The sequence below is a fragment of the Osmerus mordax genome, chromosome 17 (assembly GCF_038355195.1).
Source record: "Osmerus mordax isolate fOsmMor3 chromosome 17, fOsmMor3.pri, whole genome shotgun sequence".
Classification (NCBI taxonomy): Eukaryota; Metazoa; Chordata; class Actinopteri; order Osmeriformes; family Osmeridae; genus Osmerus; species Osmerus mordax.
In genome coordinates this window covers 16,335,512-16,354,597 of record NC_090066.1, presented here as the reverse complement: position 1 = coordinate 16,354,597, position 19,086 = coordinate 16,335,512, and the positions used below count along the sequence as shown (strand labels likewise).

Sequence of the window (19,086 nt, the reverse complement as noted above, 5' to 3'; positions counted from 1 at the left end):
GATCCACGGGTGGTGACTAGGCCACGCTTCCCCCGGTGCCACGCCTACCCCGGGGCCGGACACCACCGAGCCACGCTGAGCCGACGACGGGGAGTCTTCTGGGAGGGAGACAGCACTTCCTGTCACGGGTAAAATAACGAACCGTCATCGACTGCGTTTCACTACGCATCTGACCCCTCTTCCTATCTGTGCCTCACTCGACGAACTGTCCCTGACGTCCTCCGCATTCGCCTCCAGTGGGGGCGTCTAGCTGCTATGGTATCGACGAATGGGCCGAGTAGCAGTCTCGGAGGGAGGACCTCTCAGGGTGGCGAACGGCGCAGTGTGGAAACAGTTGGACTCAGTCGTCGGGAGACCCGTTCCATGGTAGTTAACTCAACTCTCTAGAAGAATTGATCCCTACCCTTACCAGGACGGGTCCTACGTTTGTGTTGCACGGCGCCTTTCTACAACCCCGGACTGAACATGCTCTGTCTTTCAGCTTGGTCTCAACAACCGGACGTCCCGCACGGGACGCCCGAGGACATGTTCCCCAGGGTCAAACTACACAAGCTGAGCTGCTCCACCAACTTCACCGTCCAAGTGAAGCACCGCTCTTCCTCTCCCTGGCACCACCTACTGGACAACTGGGGAACGTGCGACGTGGTACGCTGAACTGCATCCGTCGTGTGTGTCATACTGCCATGACCTCGATTCCCCCTACACCTAGATGCATAACATTAGCTACTCTCGCTCTCCACATCCCATACTGATAATTACACGTTTACTAATTCTTTGGGTTTTATATGTATGTATTTATTGACTGTTATTGGTGTAGGTATTGCTGTATTTGTAGGGTTAGTGTTTACTTTACAGGTTCACTTTTGCAGCCCACTAACCCTAACCTGTACACCTTCTCCCTTCACAGATCCGGTTGGTCTCACACTATCTATCCATCCATATTGACTTATATATACACACACACCCTCTCCCTCTCTCTCTCTCTCTCTTGTCTCCTCTTTTCCCTAGATGTTTAATTGAGATTACCGATTCTGGTGGGCGCCCAAGGCACAGGGGGGACGACGCTTTTTGTCGTCACCCCTGAGTTCTTGATAGTCCTTAGTCGTAAGACGGCCCTTGACCTGCATAACGTGTTTTATTTCATACTTTGCTACCTGACGAGCTCTGAGGAGAGCGAAACTGCAGTCGTGGCCGGTTAGAACCTCACGATTCCCTGCTTAATGTTGTGGTAGGTGCCAGCAGGAAGGCACCTCCCAGGGAGTGGAGTTCTGCGTTTTTGACTACACCTTTTATTTGCTCGGAAGAGCCCCTCTCTTGCTCTCTCTCTCTCTCACACACCCACACACACGCGTGCTCTCTCTAGCTGTTCTCTCTCTAGCTGTTCTCTCTCTAGCTGATCTCCCTCTATCCGCTCTCCCCTAACTGCTCTCTCTCTCTCTCTCTCTCTCTCTCACACACCCACACACACGCGTGCTCTCTCTAGCTGTTCTCTCTCTCTCTCTCTCTCTCACACACACACCCGTCTTCCACATACTCATGTATGTCTGCGGCGCTCTTCCCCAGAGCGCCCTCATTTATTGCATTCATGGCACTCATGTGTCCTGTCCATTAACCCCCCTTTCCTCCCCAGCAGCACGACAAGTGCAGATGTCCTCTACTCATCAAAACCAGGCCCTGGATAGGCTTTTGAATTTTTCAGGCAGGCTCCCCCTAGATTAGGTTAGCTACCGGGCCAAGGTAGGACACGCACTCACACACTCAGGTGCATCCATTCACTCACGCTCATGCCCCATCTCTTGAAGAGGACCCGGATTGGCCTCCACTGGACCATCATCGCCCATCCTGGGGGCTGGACCGTCGGGGACTTGGTCCTCCGCACATAGCCTGTGATCCTCGGTCATAGCCTGTGATCCTCTGTCATCTCTGATGACCGAGCTGTCTCAGCTCCCTCCTTCGGTGATGTGTACTACACATCATCCGGCCCTCACACGGCAACGGGGGGATCTTTGACCCCTCCGGCCGTAGGCCCAGGCTACGGTCCAGCCCACCCCACCACTTCATCTAAAGCAGTCCTGACGTGGCTACGGTTGATTTTCAAGCCGTGGCTACGGTTGATTTTCAAGCCGGCCTCAGGCTTGGACCACGGTTTTACCGGCTCCGCTGCTTTACGAGTCACTCCTCCTGACCGGACTCAGGGGGAGGAGACAGGAGTGACCCCTCCCTTCTCATGCTTCCTACCGACGGAAGAGGTAGACGGTCCTGCTGCTCCACTGGTGAAGAAGATTAGATGGACTACCTCAGCGCGGCACCTCGGCGCTGCGCGCCTCGGCGCTGCGCGCTTCGGATTGGACGAGGGGAACCCCCCTGTGTCTACACTCGGATGTAGCATGTGCTACGGTGGCCGGTCACCTCTGCTACCCACGAGTGAACCTTGACACCCGAGGTCACCTACCTCTCTCGGGGGGAACCTCTCTTGTGGGGACAGAAGACCTCAGAGCACGCTCCTGCTTAGACCCTGTGGTGCGCACACGTCCGTCAGTGGATTCGGGGGTGGTCATCCATGTACCCATCGGTTACTAACGTCCTCTTTAGTGCTTAGGCCTATACTTACCCTGGGCCGCGAGCGCAACAGGGTCTACAGGCCTGGGACCCCTTTGGGGTCCTGGAGGGGGTCTACTCCCCTACCCCCTCTGGTGGAAGATCTACATGGCTCTAGGATACGAGTGCATTTCCCCCTAAGCCTATGCGGGTCGAAGTACTGAACTGCTTGGCGCGGGGGGCATCAGAGATAACAACCTAACCCTAACCCTAACCCTAACTTGCCAAAAAAGGTTAGGTCTTAAAGAAGAAGACCAGACAGTGACAGAAGACTTTGACACGGGATGTTGGATGAAGACTTGTACACAGGATATTGGAAGAAGACTTGGACACGGGATTTTGGAGGAAGACTTTGACACGAGGATGTTGGATGAAGACTTGAACACAGGATATTGGAAGAAGACTTGGACACAAGATGTTGGATGAAGACTTGGACTCAAGATATTTTTATTCTGATGACCTTAGCAATGGGTAGTGTTAATGTCTTCGGACAACAGTATGTCATCCCTGGGGGTTGTTAATACTGATAGGCTCCTATTTGCCAATAGGGTCTGGCTGGAAAGAAGACAACAAGACATGGATATTCTGAACACAGGATATTGGAAGAAGACTTGGACACAAGATGTTGGATGAAGACTTGGACTCAAGATATTTTTATTCTGATGACCTTAGCAATGGGTAGTGTTAATGTCTTCGGACAACAGTATGTCATCCCTGGGGGTTGTTAATACTGATAGGCTCCTATTTGCCAATAAGGTCAGGTTGGAAAGAAGACAACAAGACAAGGATATTCTGAACACAGGATATTGGAAGAAGACTTGGACACAAGATGTTGGATGAAGACTTGGACTCAAGATATTTTTATTCTGATGACCTTAGCAATGGGTAGTGTTAATGTCTTCGGACAACAGTATGTCATCCCTGGGGGTTGTTAATACTGATAGGCTCCCATTTGCCAATAAGGTCAGGTTGGAAAGAAGACAACAAGACAAGGATATTCTGAACACAGGATATTGGAAGAAGACTTGGACACAAGATGTTGGATGAAGACTTGGACTCAAGATATTTTTATCCTGATGACCTTAGCAATGGGTAGTGTTAATGTCTTCGGACAACAGTATGTCATCCCTGGGGGTTGTTAATACTGATAGGCTCCCATTTGCCAATAAGGTCAGGTTGGAAAGAAGAAAACAAGACATGGACATAGGATCATCAGGAACAATACGTCCAAGAAGAATATCCTATGTTACAATTGGTAGTAGTAAAGTCTTCAGACAACTGTATCCCTGAGGGTTACTAATACTACTCCTATTGGTCGATAGGTCTGGCAGGGGAAAGGGAGGAGCCTATAAAACAGACTCCTGCTCATTCATTCATTTCAGGGGGACAGAGTGAGTGGGGTTTCAGGTGCGCGTGCCTAAATGGGGTCTCACCTGTACTGTGGTCCCGTTGGGGTCCCACAGGGTGTTTCCTCGTGATTACTGCCACACCTAACCCTAACCCTAACCCTATCTCAAAATGTTTGTGGTTAATTCTCAAGCAAGAGACCACGTGGCCTAATGGATAAGGCGTCTGACTTCGGATCAGAAGATTAAGGGTTCGAGTCCCTTCGTGGTTGTCATCAGCATGATGGATCTTGATTGCTGTTGAAGAGCTTTAAAAGCCAGAAGTTGGTCTCGTTTTTGGAAAAAAGCCATCTCAAAGTGTTGATCTGAACTTGATGGATCGCGACTCCAGGCGAGCTGTCGAAGATGCTTGATGGAAAAAGTTGTTCACATGTTGTAGGAAACAGTCTGTCTCAAAGTGTGTGTGGTTAAATTAGCAAGAAGTGAATACATGTCGTTACGGATAAGGCGTCTGGCTTATGGTGAGAAGATTGAGATTCGCTTCCTCGTTGTCCACAGAATTGTGTTCCTTTCTCTGAACTGGGTCCGTCTTGATTCCTCTCAAGCTGTTGAAGATGCCTAATTAAGGAATGGTGTTCTTGTAATTGGAAACAAGCTATCTCAAAATGTTTGTGGTTAATTCTCAAGCAAGAGACCACGTGGCCTAATGGATAAGGCGTCTGACTTCGGATCAGAAGATTAAGGGTTCGAGTCCCTTCGTGGTTGTCATCAGCATGATGGATCTTGATTGCTGTTGAAGAGCTTTAAAAGCCAGAAGTTGGTCTCGTTTTTGGAAAAAAGCCATCTCAAAGTGTTGATCTGAACTTGATGGATCGCGACTCCAGGCGAGCTGTCGAAGATGCTTGATGGAAAAAGTTGTTCCCATGTTGTAGGAAACAGTCTGTCTCAAAGTGTGTGTGGTTAAATTAGCAAGAAGTGAATACATGTCGTTACGGATAAGGCGTCTGACTTAAGGAATGGTGTTCTCGTAATTGGAAACAAGCTATCTCAAAATGTTTGTGGTTAGTTCTGAAGCAAGAGACCACGTGGCCTAATGGATAAGGCGTCTGACTTCGGATCAGAAGATTAAGGGTTCGAGTCCCTTCGTGGTTGTCATCAGCATGATGGATCTTGATTGCTGTTGAAGAGCTTTAAAAGCCATAAGTTGGTCTCGTTTATGGAAAAAAGCCATCTCAAAGTGTTGATCTGAACTTGATGGATCGCGACTCCAGTCGAGCTGTCGAAGATGCTTGATGGAAAAAGTTGTTCCCATGTTGTAGGAAACAGTCTGTCTCAAAGTGTGTGTGGTTAAATGAGCAAGAAGTGAATACATGTCGTTACTGATAAGGCGTCTGGCTTATGGTGAGAAGATTGAGAGTCGCTTCCTCGTTGTCCACAGAATTGTGTTCCTTTCTCTGAACTGGGTCCGTCTTGATTCCTCTCAAGCTGTTGAAGATGCCTAATTAAGGAATGGTGTTCTTGTAATTGGAAACAAGCTATCTCAAAATGTTTGTGGTTCATTTTTAAGCAAGAGACACGTGGCCTAATGGATAAGGCGTCTGACTTAGGATCAGAAGATTAAGGGTTCGAGTCCCTTTGTGGTTGTCATCAGCATGATGGATCTTGATTGCTGTTGAACAGCTTTAAAAGCCGTAAGTTGTTCTCGTTTTTGAAAACAAGCCATCTCAAAGTGTTGATCTGAACTTGATGGATCGCGACTCCAGTCGAGCTGTCGAAGATGCTTGATGGAAAAAGTTGTTCCCATGTTGTAGGAAACAGTCTGTCTCAAAGTGTGTGTGGTTAAATGAGCAAGAAGTGAATACATGTCGTTACGGATAAGGCGTCTGGCTTATGGTGAGAAGATTGAGAGTCGCTTCCTCGTTGTCCACAGAATTGTGTTCCTTTCTCTGAACTGGGTCCGTCTTGATTCCTCTCAAGCTGTTGAAGATGCCTAATTAAGGAATGGTGTTCTTGTAATTGGAAACAAGCTATCTCAAAATGTTTGTGGTTAATTTTTAAGCAAGAGACACGTGGCCTAATGGATAAGGCGTCTGACTTAGGATCAGAAGATTAAGGGTTCGAGTCCCTTTGTGGTTGTCATCAGCATGATGGATCTTGATTGCTGTTGAACAGCTTTAAAAGCCGTAAGTTGTTCTCGTTTTTGAAAACAAGCCATCTCAAAGTGTTGATCTGAACTTGATGGATCGCGACTCCAGTCGAGCTGTCGAAGATGCTTGATGGAAAAAGTTGTTCCCATGTTGTAGGAAACAGTCTGTCTCAAAGTGTGTGTGGTTAAATGAGCAAGAAGTGAATACATGTCGTTACGGATAAGGCGTCTGGCTTATGGTGAGAAGATTGAGAGTCGCTTCCTCGTTGTCCACAGAATTGTGTTCCTTTCTCTGAACTGGGTCCGTCTTGATTCCTCTCAAGCTGTTGAAGATGCCTAATTAAGGAATGGTGTTCTTGTAATTGGAAACAAGCTATCTCAAAATGTTTGTGGTTAATTCTCAAGCAAGAGACCACGTGGCCTAATGGATAAGGCGTCTGACTTCGGATCAGAAGATTAAGGGTTCGAGTCCCTTCGTGGTTGTCATCAGCATGATGGATCTTGATTGATGTTGAAGAGCTTTAAAAGCCATAAGTTGGTCTCGTTTTTGGAAAAAAGCCATCTCAAAGTGTTGATCTGAACTTGATGGATCGCGACTCCAGGCGAGCTGTCGAAGATGCTTGATGGAAAAAGTTGTTCACATGTTGTAGGAAACAGTCTGTCTCAAAGTGTGTGTGGTTAAATTAGCAAGAAGTGAATACATGTCGTTACGGATAAGGCGTCTGGCTTATGGTGAGAAGATTGAGATTCGCTTCCTCGTTGTCCACAGAATTGTGTTCCTTTCTCTGAACTGGGTCCGTCTTGATTCCTCTCAAGCTGTTGAAGATGCCTGATTAAGGAATGGTGTTCTTGTAATTGGAAACAAGCTATCTCAAAATGTTTGTGGTTAATTCTCAAGCAAGAGACCATGTGGCCTAATGGATAAGGCGTCTGACTTCGGATCAGAAGATTAAGGGTTCGAGTCCCTTCGTGGTTGTCATCAGCATGATGGATCTTGATTGCTGTTGAAGAGCTTTAAAAGCCAGAAGTTGGTCTCGTTTTTGGAAAAAAGCCATCTCAAAGTGTTGATCTGAACTTGATGGATCGCGACTCCAGGCGAGCTGTCGAAGATGCTTGATGGAAAAAGTTGTTCCCATGTTGTAGGAAACAGTCTGTCTCAAAGTGTGTGTGGTTAAATTAGCAAGAAGTGAATACATGTCGTTACGGATAAGGCGTCTGACTTAAGGAATGGTGTTCTCGTAATTGGAAACAAGCTATCTCAAAATGTTTGTGGTTAGTTCTGAAGCAAGAGACCACGTGGCCTAATGGATAAGGCGTCTGACTTCGGATCAGAAGATTAAGGGTTCGAGTCCCTTCGTGGTTGTCATCAGCATGATGGATCTTGATTGCTGTTGAAGAGCTTTAAAAGCCATAAGTTGGTCTCGTTTATGGAAAAAAGCCATCTCAAAGTGTTGATCTGAACTTGATGGATCGCGACTCCAGTCGAGCTGTCGAAGATGCTTGATGGAAAAAGTTGTTCCCATGTTGTAGGAAACAGTCTGTCTCAAAGTGTGTGTGGTTAAATGAGCAAGAAGTGAATACATGTCGTTACTGATAAGGCGTCTGGCTTATGGTGAGAAGATTGAGAGTCGCTTCCTCGTTGTCCACAGAATTGTGTTCCTTTCTCTGAACTGGGTCCGTCTTGATTCCTCTCAAGCTGTTGAAGATGCCTAATTAAGGAATGGTGTTCTTGTAATTGGAAACAAGCTATCTCAAAATGTTTGTGGTTCATTTTTAAGCAAGAGACACGTGGCCTAATGGATAAGGCGTCTGAATTAGGATCAGAAGATTAAGGGTTCGAGTCCCTTTGTGGTTGTCATCAGCATGATGGATCTTGATTGCTGTTGAACAGCTTTAAAAGCCGTAAGTTGTTCTCGTTTTTGAAAACAAGCCATCTCAAAGTGTTGATCTGAACTTGATGGATCGCGACTCCAGTCGAGCTGTCGAAGATGCTTGATGGAAAAAGTTGTTCCCATGTTGTAGGAAACAGTCTGTCTCAAAGTGTGTGTGGTTAAATGAGCAAGAAGTGAATACATGTCGTTACGGATAAGGCGTCTGGCTTATGGTGAGAAGATTGAGAGTCGCTTCCTCGTTGTCCACAGAATTGTGTTCCTTTATCTGAACTGGGTCCGTCTTGATTCCTCTCAAGCTGTTGAAGATGCCTAATTAAGGAATGGTGTTCTTGTAATTGGAAACAAGCTATCTCAAAATGTTTGTGGTTAATTCTCAAGCAAGAGACCACGTGGCCTAATGGATAAGGCGTCTGACTTCGGATCAGAAGATTAAGGGTTCGAGTCCCTTCGTGGTTGTCATCAGCATGATGGATCTTGATTGCTGTTGAAGAGCTTTAAAAGCCATAAGTTGGTCTCGTTTATGGAAAAAAGCCATCTCAAAGTGTTGATCTGAACTTGATGGATCGCGACTCCAGTCGAGCTGTCGAAGATGCTTGATGGAAAAAGTTGTTCCCATGTTGTAGGAAACAGTCTGTCTCAAAGTGTGTGTGGTTAAATGAGCAAGAAGTGAATACATGTCGTTACTGATAATGCGTCTGGCTTATGGTGAGAAGATTGAGAGTCGCTTCCTCGTTGTCCACAGAATTGTGTTCCTTTCTCTGAACTGGGTCCGTCTTGATTCCTCTCAAGCTGTTGAAGATGCCTAATTAAGGAATGGTGTTCTTGTAATTGGAAACAAGCTATCTCAAAATGTTTGTGGTTAATTTTTAAGCAAGAGACCACGTGGCCTAATGGATAAGGCGTCTGACTTCGGATCAGAAGATTAAGGGTTCGAGTCCCTTTGTGGTTGTCATCAGCATGATGGATCTTGATTGCTGTTGAAGAGCTTTAAAAGCCAGAAGTTGGTCTCGTTTTTGAAAACAAGCCATCTCAAAGTGTTGATCTGAACTTGATGGATCGCGACTCCAGTCGATATGTCGAAGATGCTTGATGGAAAAAGTTGTTCCCATGTTGTAGGAAACAGTCTGTCTCAAAGTGTGTGTGGTTAAATGAGCAAGAAGTGAATACATGTCGTTACTGATAAGGCGTCTGGCTTATGGTGAGAAGATTGAGAGTCGCTTCCTCGTTGTCCACAGAATTGTGTTCCTTTCTCTGAACTAGATCCATCTTGACTCCTCTCAAGCTGTTGAAGATGCCTAATTAAGAAATGGTGTTTTTGTAACTGGAAACAAGCTATCTCAAAATGTTTGTGATTAATTCTTAAGCAAGAGACCACGTGGCCTAATGGATAAGACGTCTGACTTCAAATCAGAAGATTTAGGGTTCAAGTCCCTTTGTGGCTGTCATCAGCATGATGGATCTTCATTGCTGTTGAAGAGCTTTAAAAGCCATAAGTTGGTCTCGTTTATGGAAAAAAGCCATCTCAAAGTGTTGATCTGAACTTGATGAATCGCGTCTTCAGTCGAGCTGTCGAAGATGCTTGATTGGAAAAGTTGTTCCCATGTTGTTGGAAACAGTCTGTCTCAAAGTGTGTGTGGTTAAATTAGCAAGAAGTGAATACATGTTGTTACGGATAAGGCGTCTGACTTATGGTGAGAAGATTGAGAGTCGCTGCCTCGTTGTCCACAGAATTGTGTTCCTTTCTCTGAACTGGGTCCGTCTTGATTCCTCTCAAGCTGTTGAAGATGCCTAATTAAGGAATGGTGTTCTTGTAATTGGAAACAAGCTATCTCAAAATGTTTGTGGTTAATTCTCAAGCAAGAGACCACGTGGCCTAATGGATAAGGCGTCTGACTTCGGATCAGAAGATTAAGGGTTCGAGTCCCTTCGTGGTTGTCATCAGCATGATGGATCTTGATTGCTGTTGAAGAGCTTTAAAAGCCAGAAGTTGGTCTCGTTTTTGGAAAAAAGCCATCTCAAAGTGTTGATCTGAACTTGATGGATCGCGACTCCAGGCGAGCTGTCGAAGATGCTTGATGGAAAAAGTTGTTCCCATGTTGTAGGAAACAGTCTGTCTCAAAGTGTGTGTGGTTAAATGAGCAAGAAGTGAATACATGTCGTTACGGATAAGGCGTCTGGCTTATGGTGAGAAGATTGAGAGTCGCTTCCTCGTTGTCCACAGAATTGTGTTCCTTTCTCTGAACTGGGTCCGTCTTGATTCCTCTCAAGCTGTTGAAGATGCCTAATTAAGGAATGGTGTTCTTGTAATTGGAAACAAGCTATCTCAAAATGTTTGTGGTTAATTCTCAAGCAAGAGACCACGTGGCCTAATGGATAAGGCGTCTGACTTCGGATCAGAAGATTAAGGGTTCGAGTCCCTTCGTGGTTGTCATCAGCATGATGGATCTTGATTGCTGTTGAAGAGCTTTAAAAGCCAGAAGTTGGTCTCGTTTTTGGAAAAAAGCCATCTCAAAGTGTTGATCTGAACTTGATGGATCGCGACTCCAGGCGAGCTGTCGAAGATGCTTGATGGAAAAAGTTGTTCACATGTTGTAGGACACAGTCTGTCTCAAAGTGTGTGTGGTTAAATTAGCAAGAAGTGAATACATGTCGTTACGGATAAGGCGTCTGGCTTATGGTGAGAAGATTGAGATTCGCTTCCTCGTTGTCCACAGAATTGTGTTCCTTTCTCTGAACTGGGTCCGTCTTGATTCCTCTCAAGCTGTTGAAGATGCCTAATTAAGGAATGGTGTTCTTGTAATTGGAAACAAGCTATTTTAAAATGTTTGTGGTTACTTCTGAAGCAAGAGACCACGTGGCCTAATGGATAAGGCGTCTGACTTCGGATCAGAAGATTAAGGGTTCGAGTCCCTTCGTGGTTGTCATCTGCATGATGGTTCTTGATTGCTGTAGAAGAGCTTTAAAAGCCATAAGTTGGTCTCGTCTTTGGAAACAAGCCATCTCAAAGTGTTTATCTGAACTTGATGGATCGCGACTCCAGTTGAGCTGTCGAAGATGCTTTATAGAAAAAGTTGTTCACATGTTGTAGGAAACAAGTCTGTCTCAAAGTGTGTGTGGTTAAATTAGCAAGAAGTGAATACATGTCGTTACGGATAAGGCGTCTGACTTAAGGAATGGTGTTCTCGTAATTGGAAACAAGCTATCTCAAAATGTTTGTGGTTAATTTTTAAGCAAGAGACCACGTGGCCTAATGGATAAGGCGTCTGACTTAGGATCAGAAGATTAAGGGTTCGAGTCCCTTTGTGGTTGTCATCAGCATGATGGATCTTGACTGCTGTTGAAGAGCTTTAAAAGCCATAAGTTGTTCTCGTTTTTGAAAACAAGCCATCTCAAAGTGTTGATCTGAACTTGATGGATCGCGACTCCAGTCGAGCTGTCGAATATGCTTGATGGAAAAAGTTGTTCCCATGTTGTTGGAAACAGTCTGTCTCAAAGTGTGTGTGGTTAAATTAGCAAGAAGTGAATACATGTTGTTACGGATAAGGCATCTGACTTATGGTGAGAAGATTGAGAGTCGCTGCCTCGTTGTCCACAGAATTGTGTTCCTTTCTCTGAACTGGGTCCGTCTTGATTCCTCTCAAGCTGTTGAAGATGCCTAATTAAGGAATGGTGTTCTTGTAATTGGAAACAAGCTATCTCAAAATGTTTGTGGTTAATTTTTAAGCAAGAGACCACGTGGCCTAATGGATAAGGCGTCTGACTTCAAATCAGAAGATTTAGGGTTCAAGTCCCTTTGTGGCTGTCATCAGCATGATGGATTTTCATTGCTGTTGAAGAGCTTTAAAAGCCATAAGTTGGTCTCGTTTTTGAAAACAAGCCATCTCAAAGTGTTGATCTGAACTTGATGGATCGCGACTCCAGTCGAGCTGTCGAAGATGCTTGATGGAAAAAGTTGTTCCCATGTTGTAGGAAACAGTCTGTCTCAAAGTGTGTGTGGTTAGATCAGCAAGAAGTGAATACATGTCGTTACGGATAAGGCGTCTGACTTAAGGAATAGTGTTCTCGTAATTGGAAACAAGCTATCTCAAAATGTTAGTGGTTAGTTCGGAAGCAACAGACCAAGTGGCCTAATGGATAAGGCGTCTGACTTCGGATCAGAAGATTAAGGGTTTGAGTCCCTTCGTGATTGTAATCAGCATGATGGATCTTGATTGCTGTTGAAGAGCTTTAAAAGCCATAAGTTGGTCTCGTTTATGGAAAAAAGCCATCTCAAAGTGTTGATCTGAACTTGATGAATCGCGTCTTCAGTCGAGCTGTCGAAGATGCTTGATTGGAAAAGTTGTTCCCATGTTGTTGGAAACAGTCTGTCTCAAAGTGTGTGTGGTTAAATTAGCAAGAAGTGAATACATGTTGTTACGGATAAGGCGTCTGACTTAAGGAATAGTGTTCTCGTAATTGGAAACAAGCTATCTCAAAATGTTTATGGTTAGTTCTGAAGCAAGAGACCACGTGGCCTAATGGATAAGGCGTCTGACTTCGGATCAGAAGATTAAGGGTTCGAGTCCCTTTGTGATTGTCATCAGCATGATGGATCTTGATTGCTGTTGAAGAGCTTTAAAAGCCATAAGTTGGTCTCGTTTTTGGAAAAAAGCCATCTCAAAGTGTTGATCTGAACTTGATGAATCGCGTCTTCAGTCGAGCTGTCGAAGATGCTTGATTGGAAAAGTTGTTCCCATGTTGTTGGAAACAGTCTGTCTCAAAGTGTGTGTGGTTAAATTAGCAAGAAGTGAATACATGTCGTTACGGATAAGGCGTCTGATTTATGGTGAGAAGATTGAGAGTCGCTTCCTCGTTGTCCACAGAATTGTGTTCCTTTCTCTGAACTGGGTCCGTCTTGATTCCTCTCAAGCTGTTGAAGATGCCTAATTAAGGAATGGTGTTCTTGTAATTGGAAACAAGCTATTTTAAAATGTTTGTGGTTACTTCTGAAGCAAGAAACCACGTGGCCTAATGGATAAGACGTCTGACTTCGGATCAGAAGATTAAGGGTTCGAGTCCCTTCGTGGTTGTCATCAGCATGATGGTTCTTGATTGCTGTTGAACAGCTTTAAAAGCCGTAAGTTGTTCTCGTTTTTGAAAACAAGCCATCTCAAAGTGTTGATCTGAAATTGATGGATCGCGACTCCAGTCGAGCTGTCGAAGATGCTTGATGGAAAAAGTTGTTCCCATGTTGTAGGAAACAGTCTGTCTCAAAGTGTGTGTGGTTAAATTAGCAAGAAGTGAATACATGTCGTTACGGAAAAGGCATCTGACTTAAGGAATAGTGTTCTCGTAATTGGAAAAAAGCTATCTCAAAATGTTTATGGTTAGTTCTGAAGCAAGAGACCACGTGGCCTAATGGATAAGGCGTCTGACTTCGGATCAGAAGATTAAGGGTTCGAGTCCCTTCGTGGTTGTCATCAGCATGATGGATCTTGATTGCTGTTGAAGAGCTAAAAAAGCCAGAAGTTGGTCCCGTTTTTGGAAAAAAGCCATCTCAAAGTGTTGATCTGAACTTGATGGATCACGACTCCAGGCGAGCTGTCGAAGATGCTTGATGGAAAAAGTTGTTCACATGTTGTAGGACACAGTTTGTCTCAAAGTGTGTGTGGTTAAATTAGCAAGAAGTGAATACATGTCGTTACTGATAAGGCGTCTGGCTTATGGTGAGAAGATTGAGAGTCGCTTCCTCGTTGTCCACAGAATTGTGTTCTTTTCTCTGAACTAGATCCATCTTGACTCCTCTCAAGCTGTTGAAGATGCCTAATTAAGAAATGGTGTTTTTGTAACTGGAAACAAGCTATCTCAAAATGTTTGTGGTTAATTCTTAAGCAAGAGACCACGTGGCCTAATGGATAAGGCGTCTGACTTCAAATCAGAAGATTTAGGGTTCAAGTCCCTTTGTGGCTGTCATCAGCATGATGGATCTTCATTGCTGTTGAAGAGCTTTAAAAGCCATAAGTTGGTCTCGTTTTTGAAAACAAGCCATCTCAAAGTGTTGATCTGAACTTGATGGATCGCGACTCCAGTCGAGCTGTCGAAGATGCTTGATGGAAAAAGTTGTTCCCATGTTGTAGGAAACAGTCTGTCTCAAAGTGTGTGTGGTTAGATCAGCAAGAAGTGAATACATGTCGTTACGGATAAGGCGTCTGACTTAAGGAATAGTGTTCTCGTAATTGGAAACAAGCTATCTCAAAATGTTTGTGGTTAGTTCGGAAGCAACAGACCAAGTGGCCTAATGGATAAGGCGTCTGACTTCGTATCAGAAGATTAAGGGTTCGAGTCCCTTCGTGATTGTCATCAGCATGATGGATCTTGATTGCCGTTGAAGAGCTTTAAAAGCCATAAGTTGGTCTCGTTTATGGAAAAAAGCCATCTCAAAGTGTTGATCTGAACTTGATGAATCGCGTCTTCAGTCGAGCTGTCGAAGATGTTTGATTGGAAAAGTTGTTCCCATGTTGTTGGAAACAGTCTGTCTCAAAGTGTGTGTGGTTAAATTAGCAAGAAGTGAATACATGTTGTTACGGATAAGGCGTCTGACTTAAGGAATAGTGTTCTCGTAATTGGAAACAAGCTATCTCAAAATGTTTATGGTTAGTTCTGAAGCAAGAGACCACGTGGCCTAATGGATAAGGCGTCTGACTTCGGATCAGAAGATTAAGGGTTCGAGTCCCTTTGTGATTGTCATCAGCATGATGGATCTTGATTGCTGTTGAAGAGCTTTAAAAGCCATAAGTTGGTCTCGTTTTTGGAAAAAAGCCATCTCAAAGTGTTGATCTGAACTTGATGAATCGCGTCTTCAGTCGAGCTGTCGAAGATGCTTGATTGGAAAAGTTGTTCCCATGTTGTTGGAAACAGTCTGTCTCAAAGTGTGTGTGGTTAAATTAGCAAGAAGTGAATACATGTCGTTACGGATAGGGCGTCTGATTTATGGTGAGAAGATTGAGAGTCGCTTCCTCGTTGTCCACAGAATTGTGTTCCTTTCTCTGAACTGGGTCCGTCTTGATTCCTCTCAAGCTGTTGAAGATGCCTAATTAAGGAATGGTGTTCTTGTAATTGGAAACAAGCTATTTTAAAATGTTTGTGGTTACTTCTGAAGCAAGAGACCACGTGGCCTAATGGATAAGACGTCTGACTTCGGATCAGAAGATTAAGGGTTCGAGTCCCTTCGTGGTTGTCATCAGCATGATGGTTCTTGATTGCTGTTGAACAGCTTTAAAAGCCGTAAGTTGTTCTCGTTTTTGAAAACAAGCCATCTCAAAGTGTTGATCTGAACTTGATGGATCGCGACTCCAGTCGAGCTGTCGAAGATGCTTGATGGAAAAAGTTGTTCCCATGTTGTAGGAAACAGTCTGTCTCAAAGTGTGTGTGGTTAAATGAGCAAGAAGTGAATACATGTCGTTACGGATAAGGCGTCTGGCTTATGGTGAGAAGATTGAGAGTCGCTGCCTCGTTGTCCACAGAATTGTGTTCCTTTCTCTGAACTGGGTCCGTCTTGATTCCTCTCAAGCTGTTGAAGATGCCTAATTAAGGAATGGTGTTCTTGTAATTGGAAACAAGCTATCTCAAAATGTTTGTGGTTAATTCTCAAGCAAGAGACCACGTGGCCTAATGGATAAGGCGTCTGACTTCGGATCAGAAGATTAAGGGTTCGAGTCCCTTCGTGGTTGTCATCAGCATGATGGATCTTGATTGCTGTTGAAGAGCTTTAAAAGCCAGAAGTTGGTCTCGTTTTTGGAAAAAAGCCATCTCAAAGTGTTGATCTGAACTTGATGGATCGCGACTCCAGGCGAGCTGTCGAAGATGCTTGATGGAAAAAGTTGTTCACATGTTGTAGGACACAGTCTGTCTCAAAGTGTGTGTGGTTAAATTAGCAAGAAGTGAATACATGTCGTTACGGATAAGGCGTCTGGCTTATGGTGAGAAGATTGAGAGTCGCTGCCTCGTTGTCCACAGAATTGTGTTCCTTTCTCTGAACTGGGTCCGTCTTGATTCCTCTCAAGCTGTTGAAGATGCCTAATTAAGGAATGGTGTTCTTGTAATTGGAAACAAGCTATCTCAAAATGTTTGTGGTTAATTCTCTAGCAAGAGACCACGTGGCCTAATGGATTAGGCGTCTGACTTCGGATCAGAAGATTAAGGGTTCGAGTCCCTTCGTGGTTGTCATCAGCATGATGGATCTTGATTGCTGTTGAAGAGCTTTAAAAGCCAGAAGTTGGTCTCGTTTTTGGAAAAAAGCCATCTCAAAGTGTTGATCTGAACTTGATGGATCGCGACTCCAGGCGAGCTGTCGAAGATGCTTGATGGAAAAAGTTGTTCCCATGTTGTAGGAAACAGTCTGTCTCAAAGTGTGTGTGGTTAAATTAGCAAGAAGTGAATACATGTCGTTACGGATAAGGCGTCTGACTTAAGGAATGGTGTTCTCGTAATTGGAAACAAGCTATCTCAAAATGTTTGTGGTTAGTTCTGAAGCAAGAGACCACGTGGCCTAATGGATAAGGCGTCTGACTTCGGATCAGAAGATTAAGGGTTCGAGTCCCTTCGTGGTTGTCATCAGCATGATGGATCTTGATTGCTGTTGAAGAGCTTTAAAAGCCATAAGTTGGTCTCGTTTATGGAAAAAAGCCATCTCAAAGTGTTGATCTGAACTTGATGGATCGCGACTCCAGTCGAGCTGTCGAAGATGCTTGATGGAAAAAGTTCTTCCCATGTTGTAGGAAACAGTCTGTCTCAAAGTGTGTGTGGTTAAATGAGCAAGAAGTGAATACATGTCGTTACTGATAAGGCGTCTGGCTTATGGTGAGAAGATTGAGAGTCGCTTCCTCGTTGTCCACAGAATTGTGTTCCTTTCTCTGAACTGGGTCCGTCTTGATTCCTCTCAAGCTGTTGAAGATGCCTAATTAAGGAATGGTGTTCTTGTAATTGGAAACAAGCTATCTCAAAATGTTTGTGGTTCATTTTTAAGCAAGAGACACGTGGCCTAATGGATAAGGCGTCTGAATTAGGATCAGAAGATTAAGGGTTCGAGTCCCTTTGTGGTTGTCATCAGCATGATGGATCTTGATTGCTGTTGAACAGCTTTAAAAGCCGTAAGTTGTTCTCGTTTTTGAAAACAAGCCATCTCAAAGTGTTGATCTGAACTTGATGGATCGCGACTCCAGTCGAGCTGTCGAAGATGCTTGATGGAAAAAGTTGTTCCCATGTTGTAGGAAACAGTCTGTCTCAAAGTGTGTGTGGTTAAATGAGCAAGAAGTGAATACATGTCGTTACGGATAAGGCGTCTGGCTTATGGTGAGAAGATTGAGAGTCGCTTCCTCGTTGTCCACAGAATTGTGTTCCTTTATCTGAACTGGGTCCGTCTTGATTCCTCTCAAGCTGTTGAAGATGCCTAATTAAGGAATGGTGTTCTTGTAATTGGAAACAAGCTATCTCAAAATGTTTGTGGTTAATTCTCAAGCAAGAGACCACGTGGCCTAATGGATAAGGCGTCTGACTTCGGATCAGAAGATTAAGGGTTCGAGTCCCTTCGTGGTTGTCATCAGCATGATGGATCTTGATTGCTGTTGAAGAGCTTTAAAAGCCATAAGTTGGTCTCGTTTATGGAAAAAAGCCATCTCAAAGTGTTGATCTGAACTTGATGGATCGCGACTCCAGTCGAGCTGTCGAAGATGCTTGATGGAAAAAGTTGTTCCCATGTTGTAGGAAACAGTCTGTCTCAAAGTGTGTGTGGTTAAATGAGCAAGAAATGAATACATGTCGTTACTGATAATGCGTCTGGCTTATGGTGAGAAGATTGAGAGTCGCTTCCTCGTTGTCCACAGAATTGTGTTCCTTTCTCTGAACTGGGTCCGTCTTGATTCCTCTCAAGCTGTTGAAGATGCCTAATTAAGGAATGGTGTTCTTGTAATTGGAAACAAGCTATCTCAAAATGTTTGTGGTTAATTTTTAAGCAAGAGACCACGTGGCCTAATGGATAAGGCGTCTGACTTCGGATCAGAAGATTAAGGGTTCGAGTCCCTTCGTGGTTGTCATCAGCATGATGGATCTTGATTGCTGTTGAAGAGCTTTAAAAGCCAGAAGTTGGTCTCGTTTTTGAAAACAAGCCATCTCAAAGTGTTGATCTGAACTTGATGGATCGCGACTCCAGTCGATATGTCGAAGATGCTTGATGGAAAAAGTTGTTCCCATGTTGTAGGAAACAGTCTGTCTCAAAGTGTGTGTGGTTAAATGAGCAAGAAGTGAATACATGTCGTTACTGATAAGGCGTCTGGCTTATGGTGAGAAGATTGAGAGTCGCTTCCTCGTTGTCCACAGAATTGTGTTCCTTTCTCTGAACTAGATCCATCTTGACTCCTCTCAAGCTGTTGAAGATGCCTAATTAAGAAATGGTGTTTTTGTAACTGGAAACAAGCTATCTCAAAATGTTTGTGGTTAATTCTTAAGCAAGAGACCACGTGGCCTAATGGATAAGGCGTCTGACTTCAAATCAGAAGATTTAGGGTTCAAGTCCCTTTGTGGCTGTCATCAGCATGATGGATCTTCATTGCTGTTGAAGAGCTTTAAAAGCCATAAGTTGGTCTCGTTTATGGAAAAAAGCCATCTCAAAGTGTTGATCTGAACTTGATGAATCGCGTCTTCAGTCGAGCTGTCGAAGATGCTTGATTGGAAAAGTTGTTCCCATGTTGTTGGAAACAGTCTGTCTCAAAGTGTGTGTGGTTAAATTAGCAAGAAGTGAATACATGTTGTTACGGATAAGGCGTCTGACTTATGGTGAGAAGATTGAGAGTCGCTGCCTCGTTGTCCACAGAATTGTGTTCCTTTCTCTGAACTGGGTCCGTCTTGATTCCTCTCAAGCTGTTGAAGATGCCTAATTAAGGAATGGTGTTCTTGTAATTGGAAACAAGCTATCTCAAAATGTTTGTGGTTAATTCTCAAGCAAGAGACCACGTGGCCTAATGGATAAGGCGTCTGACTTCGGATCAGAAGATTAAGGGTTCGAGTCCCTTCGTGGTTGTCATCAGCATGATGGATCTTGATTGCTGTTGAAGAGCTTTAAAAGCCAGAA

General features: G+C 44.3%; 16 non-coding genes across 16 annotated transcripts; all 16 read left to right on the top strand.

Annotated features, from left to right (window-relative positions):
* The first annotated feature begins 4,143 nt into the window (after window positions 1-4,143).
* trnar-ucg (transfer RNA arginine (anticodon UCG)) lies at window positions 4,144-4,216 on the top strand. Its single transcript has one exon. It is a non-coding gene; the product is annotated as a tRNA-Arg (tRNA).
* Window positions 4,217-4,636: 420 nt separating this feature from the next.
* On the top strand, window positions 4,637-4,709 carry trnar-ucg (transfer RNA arginine (anticodon UCG)). Its single transcript has one exon. It is a non-coding gene; the product is annotated as a tRNA-Arg (tRNA).
* A 314-nt stretch (window positions 4,710-5,023) lies between these two features.
* Window positions 5,024-5,096, top strand: trnar-ucg (transfer RNA arginine (anticodon UCG)). Its single transcript has one exon. It is a non-coding gene; the product is annotated as a tRNA-Arg (tRNA).
* A 1,404-nt stretch (window positions 5,097-6,500) lies between these two features.
* Window positions 6,501-6,573, top strand: trnar-ucg (transfer RNA arginine (anticodon UCG)). The gene has a single exon. It is a non-coding gene; the product is annotated as a tRNA-Arg (tRNA).
* Window positions 6,574-6,993: 420 nt separating this feature from the next.
* Window positions 6,994-7,066, top strand: trnar-ucg (transfer RNA arginine (anticodon UCG)). Its single transcript has one exon. It is a non-coding gene; the product is annotated as a tRNA-Arg (tRNA).
* Window positions 7,067-7,380: 314 nt separating this feature from the next.
* trnar-ucg (transfer RNA arginine (anticodon UCG)) lies at window positions 7,381-7,453 on the top strand. The gene has a single exon. It is a non-coding gene; the product is annotated as a tRNA-Arg (tRNA).
* Window positions 7,454-8,365: 912 nt separating this feature from the next.
* On the top strand, window positions 8,366-8,438 carry trnar-ucg (transfer RNA arginine (anticodon UCG)). The gene has a single exon. It is a non-coding gene; the product is annotated as a tRNA-Arg (tRNA).
* Window positions 8,439-9,844: 1,406 nt separating this feature from the next.
* On the top strand, window positions 9,845-9,917 carry trnar-ucg (transfer RNA arginine (anticodon UCG)). Its single transcript has one exon. It is a non-coding gene; the product is annotated as a tRNA-Arg (tRNA).
* Window positions 9,918-10,337: 420 nt separating this feature from the next.
* trnar-ucg (transfer RNA arginine (anticodon UCG)) lies at window positions 10,338-10,410 on the top strand. The gene has a single exon. It is a non-coding gene; the product is annotated as a tRNA-Arg (tRNA).
* A 420-nt stretch (window positions 10,411-10,830) lies between these two features.
* On the top strand, window positions 10,831-10,903 carry trnar-ucg (transfer RNA arginine (anticodon UCG)). Its single transcript has one exon. It is a non-coding gene; the product is annotated as a tRNA-Arg (tRNA).
* Window positions 10,904-13,365: 2,462 nt separating this feature from the next.
* trnar-ucg (transfer RNA arginine (anticodon UCG)) lies at window positions 13,366-13,438 on the top strand. Its single transcript has one exon. It is a non-coding gene; the product is annotated as a tRNA-Arg (tRNA).
* Window positions 13,439-15,618: 2,180 nt separating this feature from the next.
* Window positions 15,619-15,691, top strand: trnar-ucg (transfer RNA arginine (anticodon UCG)). Its single transcript has one exon. It is a non-coding gene; the product is annotated as a tRNA-Arg (tRNA).
* An 807-nt stretch (window positions 15,692-16,498) lies between these two features.
* trnar-ucg (transfer RNA arginine (anticodon UCG)) lies at window positions 16,499-16,571 on the top strand. The gene has a single exon. It is a non-coding gene; the product is annotated as a tRNA-Arg (tRNA).
* A 912-nt stretch (window positions 16,572-17,483) lies between these two features.
* On the top strand, window positions 17,484-17,556 carry trnar-ucg (transfer RNA arginine (anticodon UCG)). The gene has a single exon. It is a non-coding gene; the product is annotated as a tRNA-Arg (tRNA).
* Window positions 17,557-17,976: 420 nt separating this feature from the next.
* trnar-ucg (transfer RNA arginine (anticodon UCG)) lies at window positions 17,977-18,049 on the top strand. The gene has a single exon. It is a non-coding gene; the product is annotated as a tRNA-Arg (tRNA).
* Window positions 18,050-18,962: 913 nt separating this feature from the next.
* Window positions 18,963-19,035, top strand: trnar-ucg (transfer RNA arginine (anticodon UCG)). Its single transcript has one exon. It is a non-coding gene; the product is annotated as a tRNA-Arg (tRNA).
* Window positions 19,036-19,086: the final 51 nt, after the last annotated feature.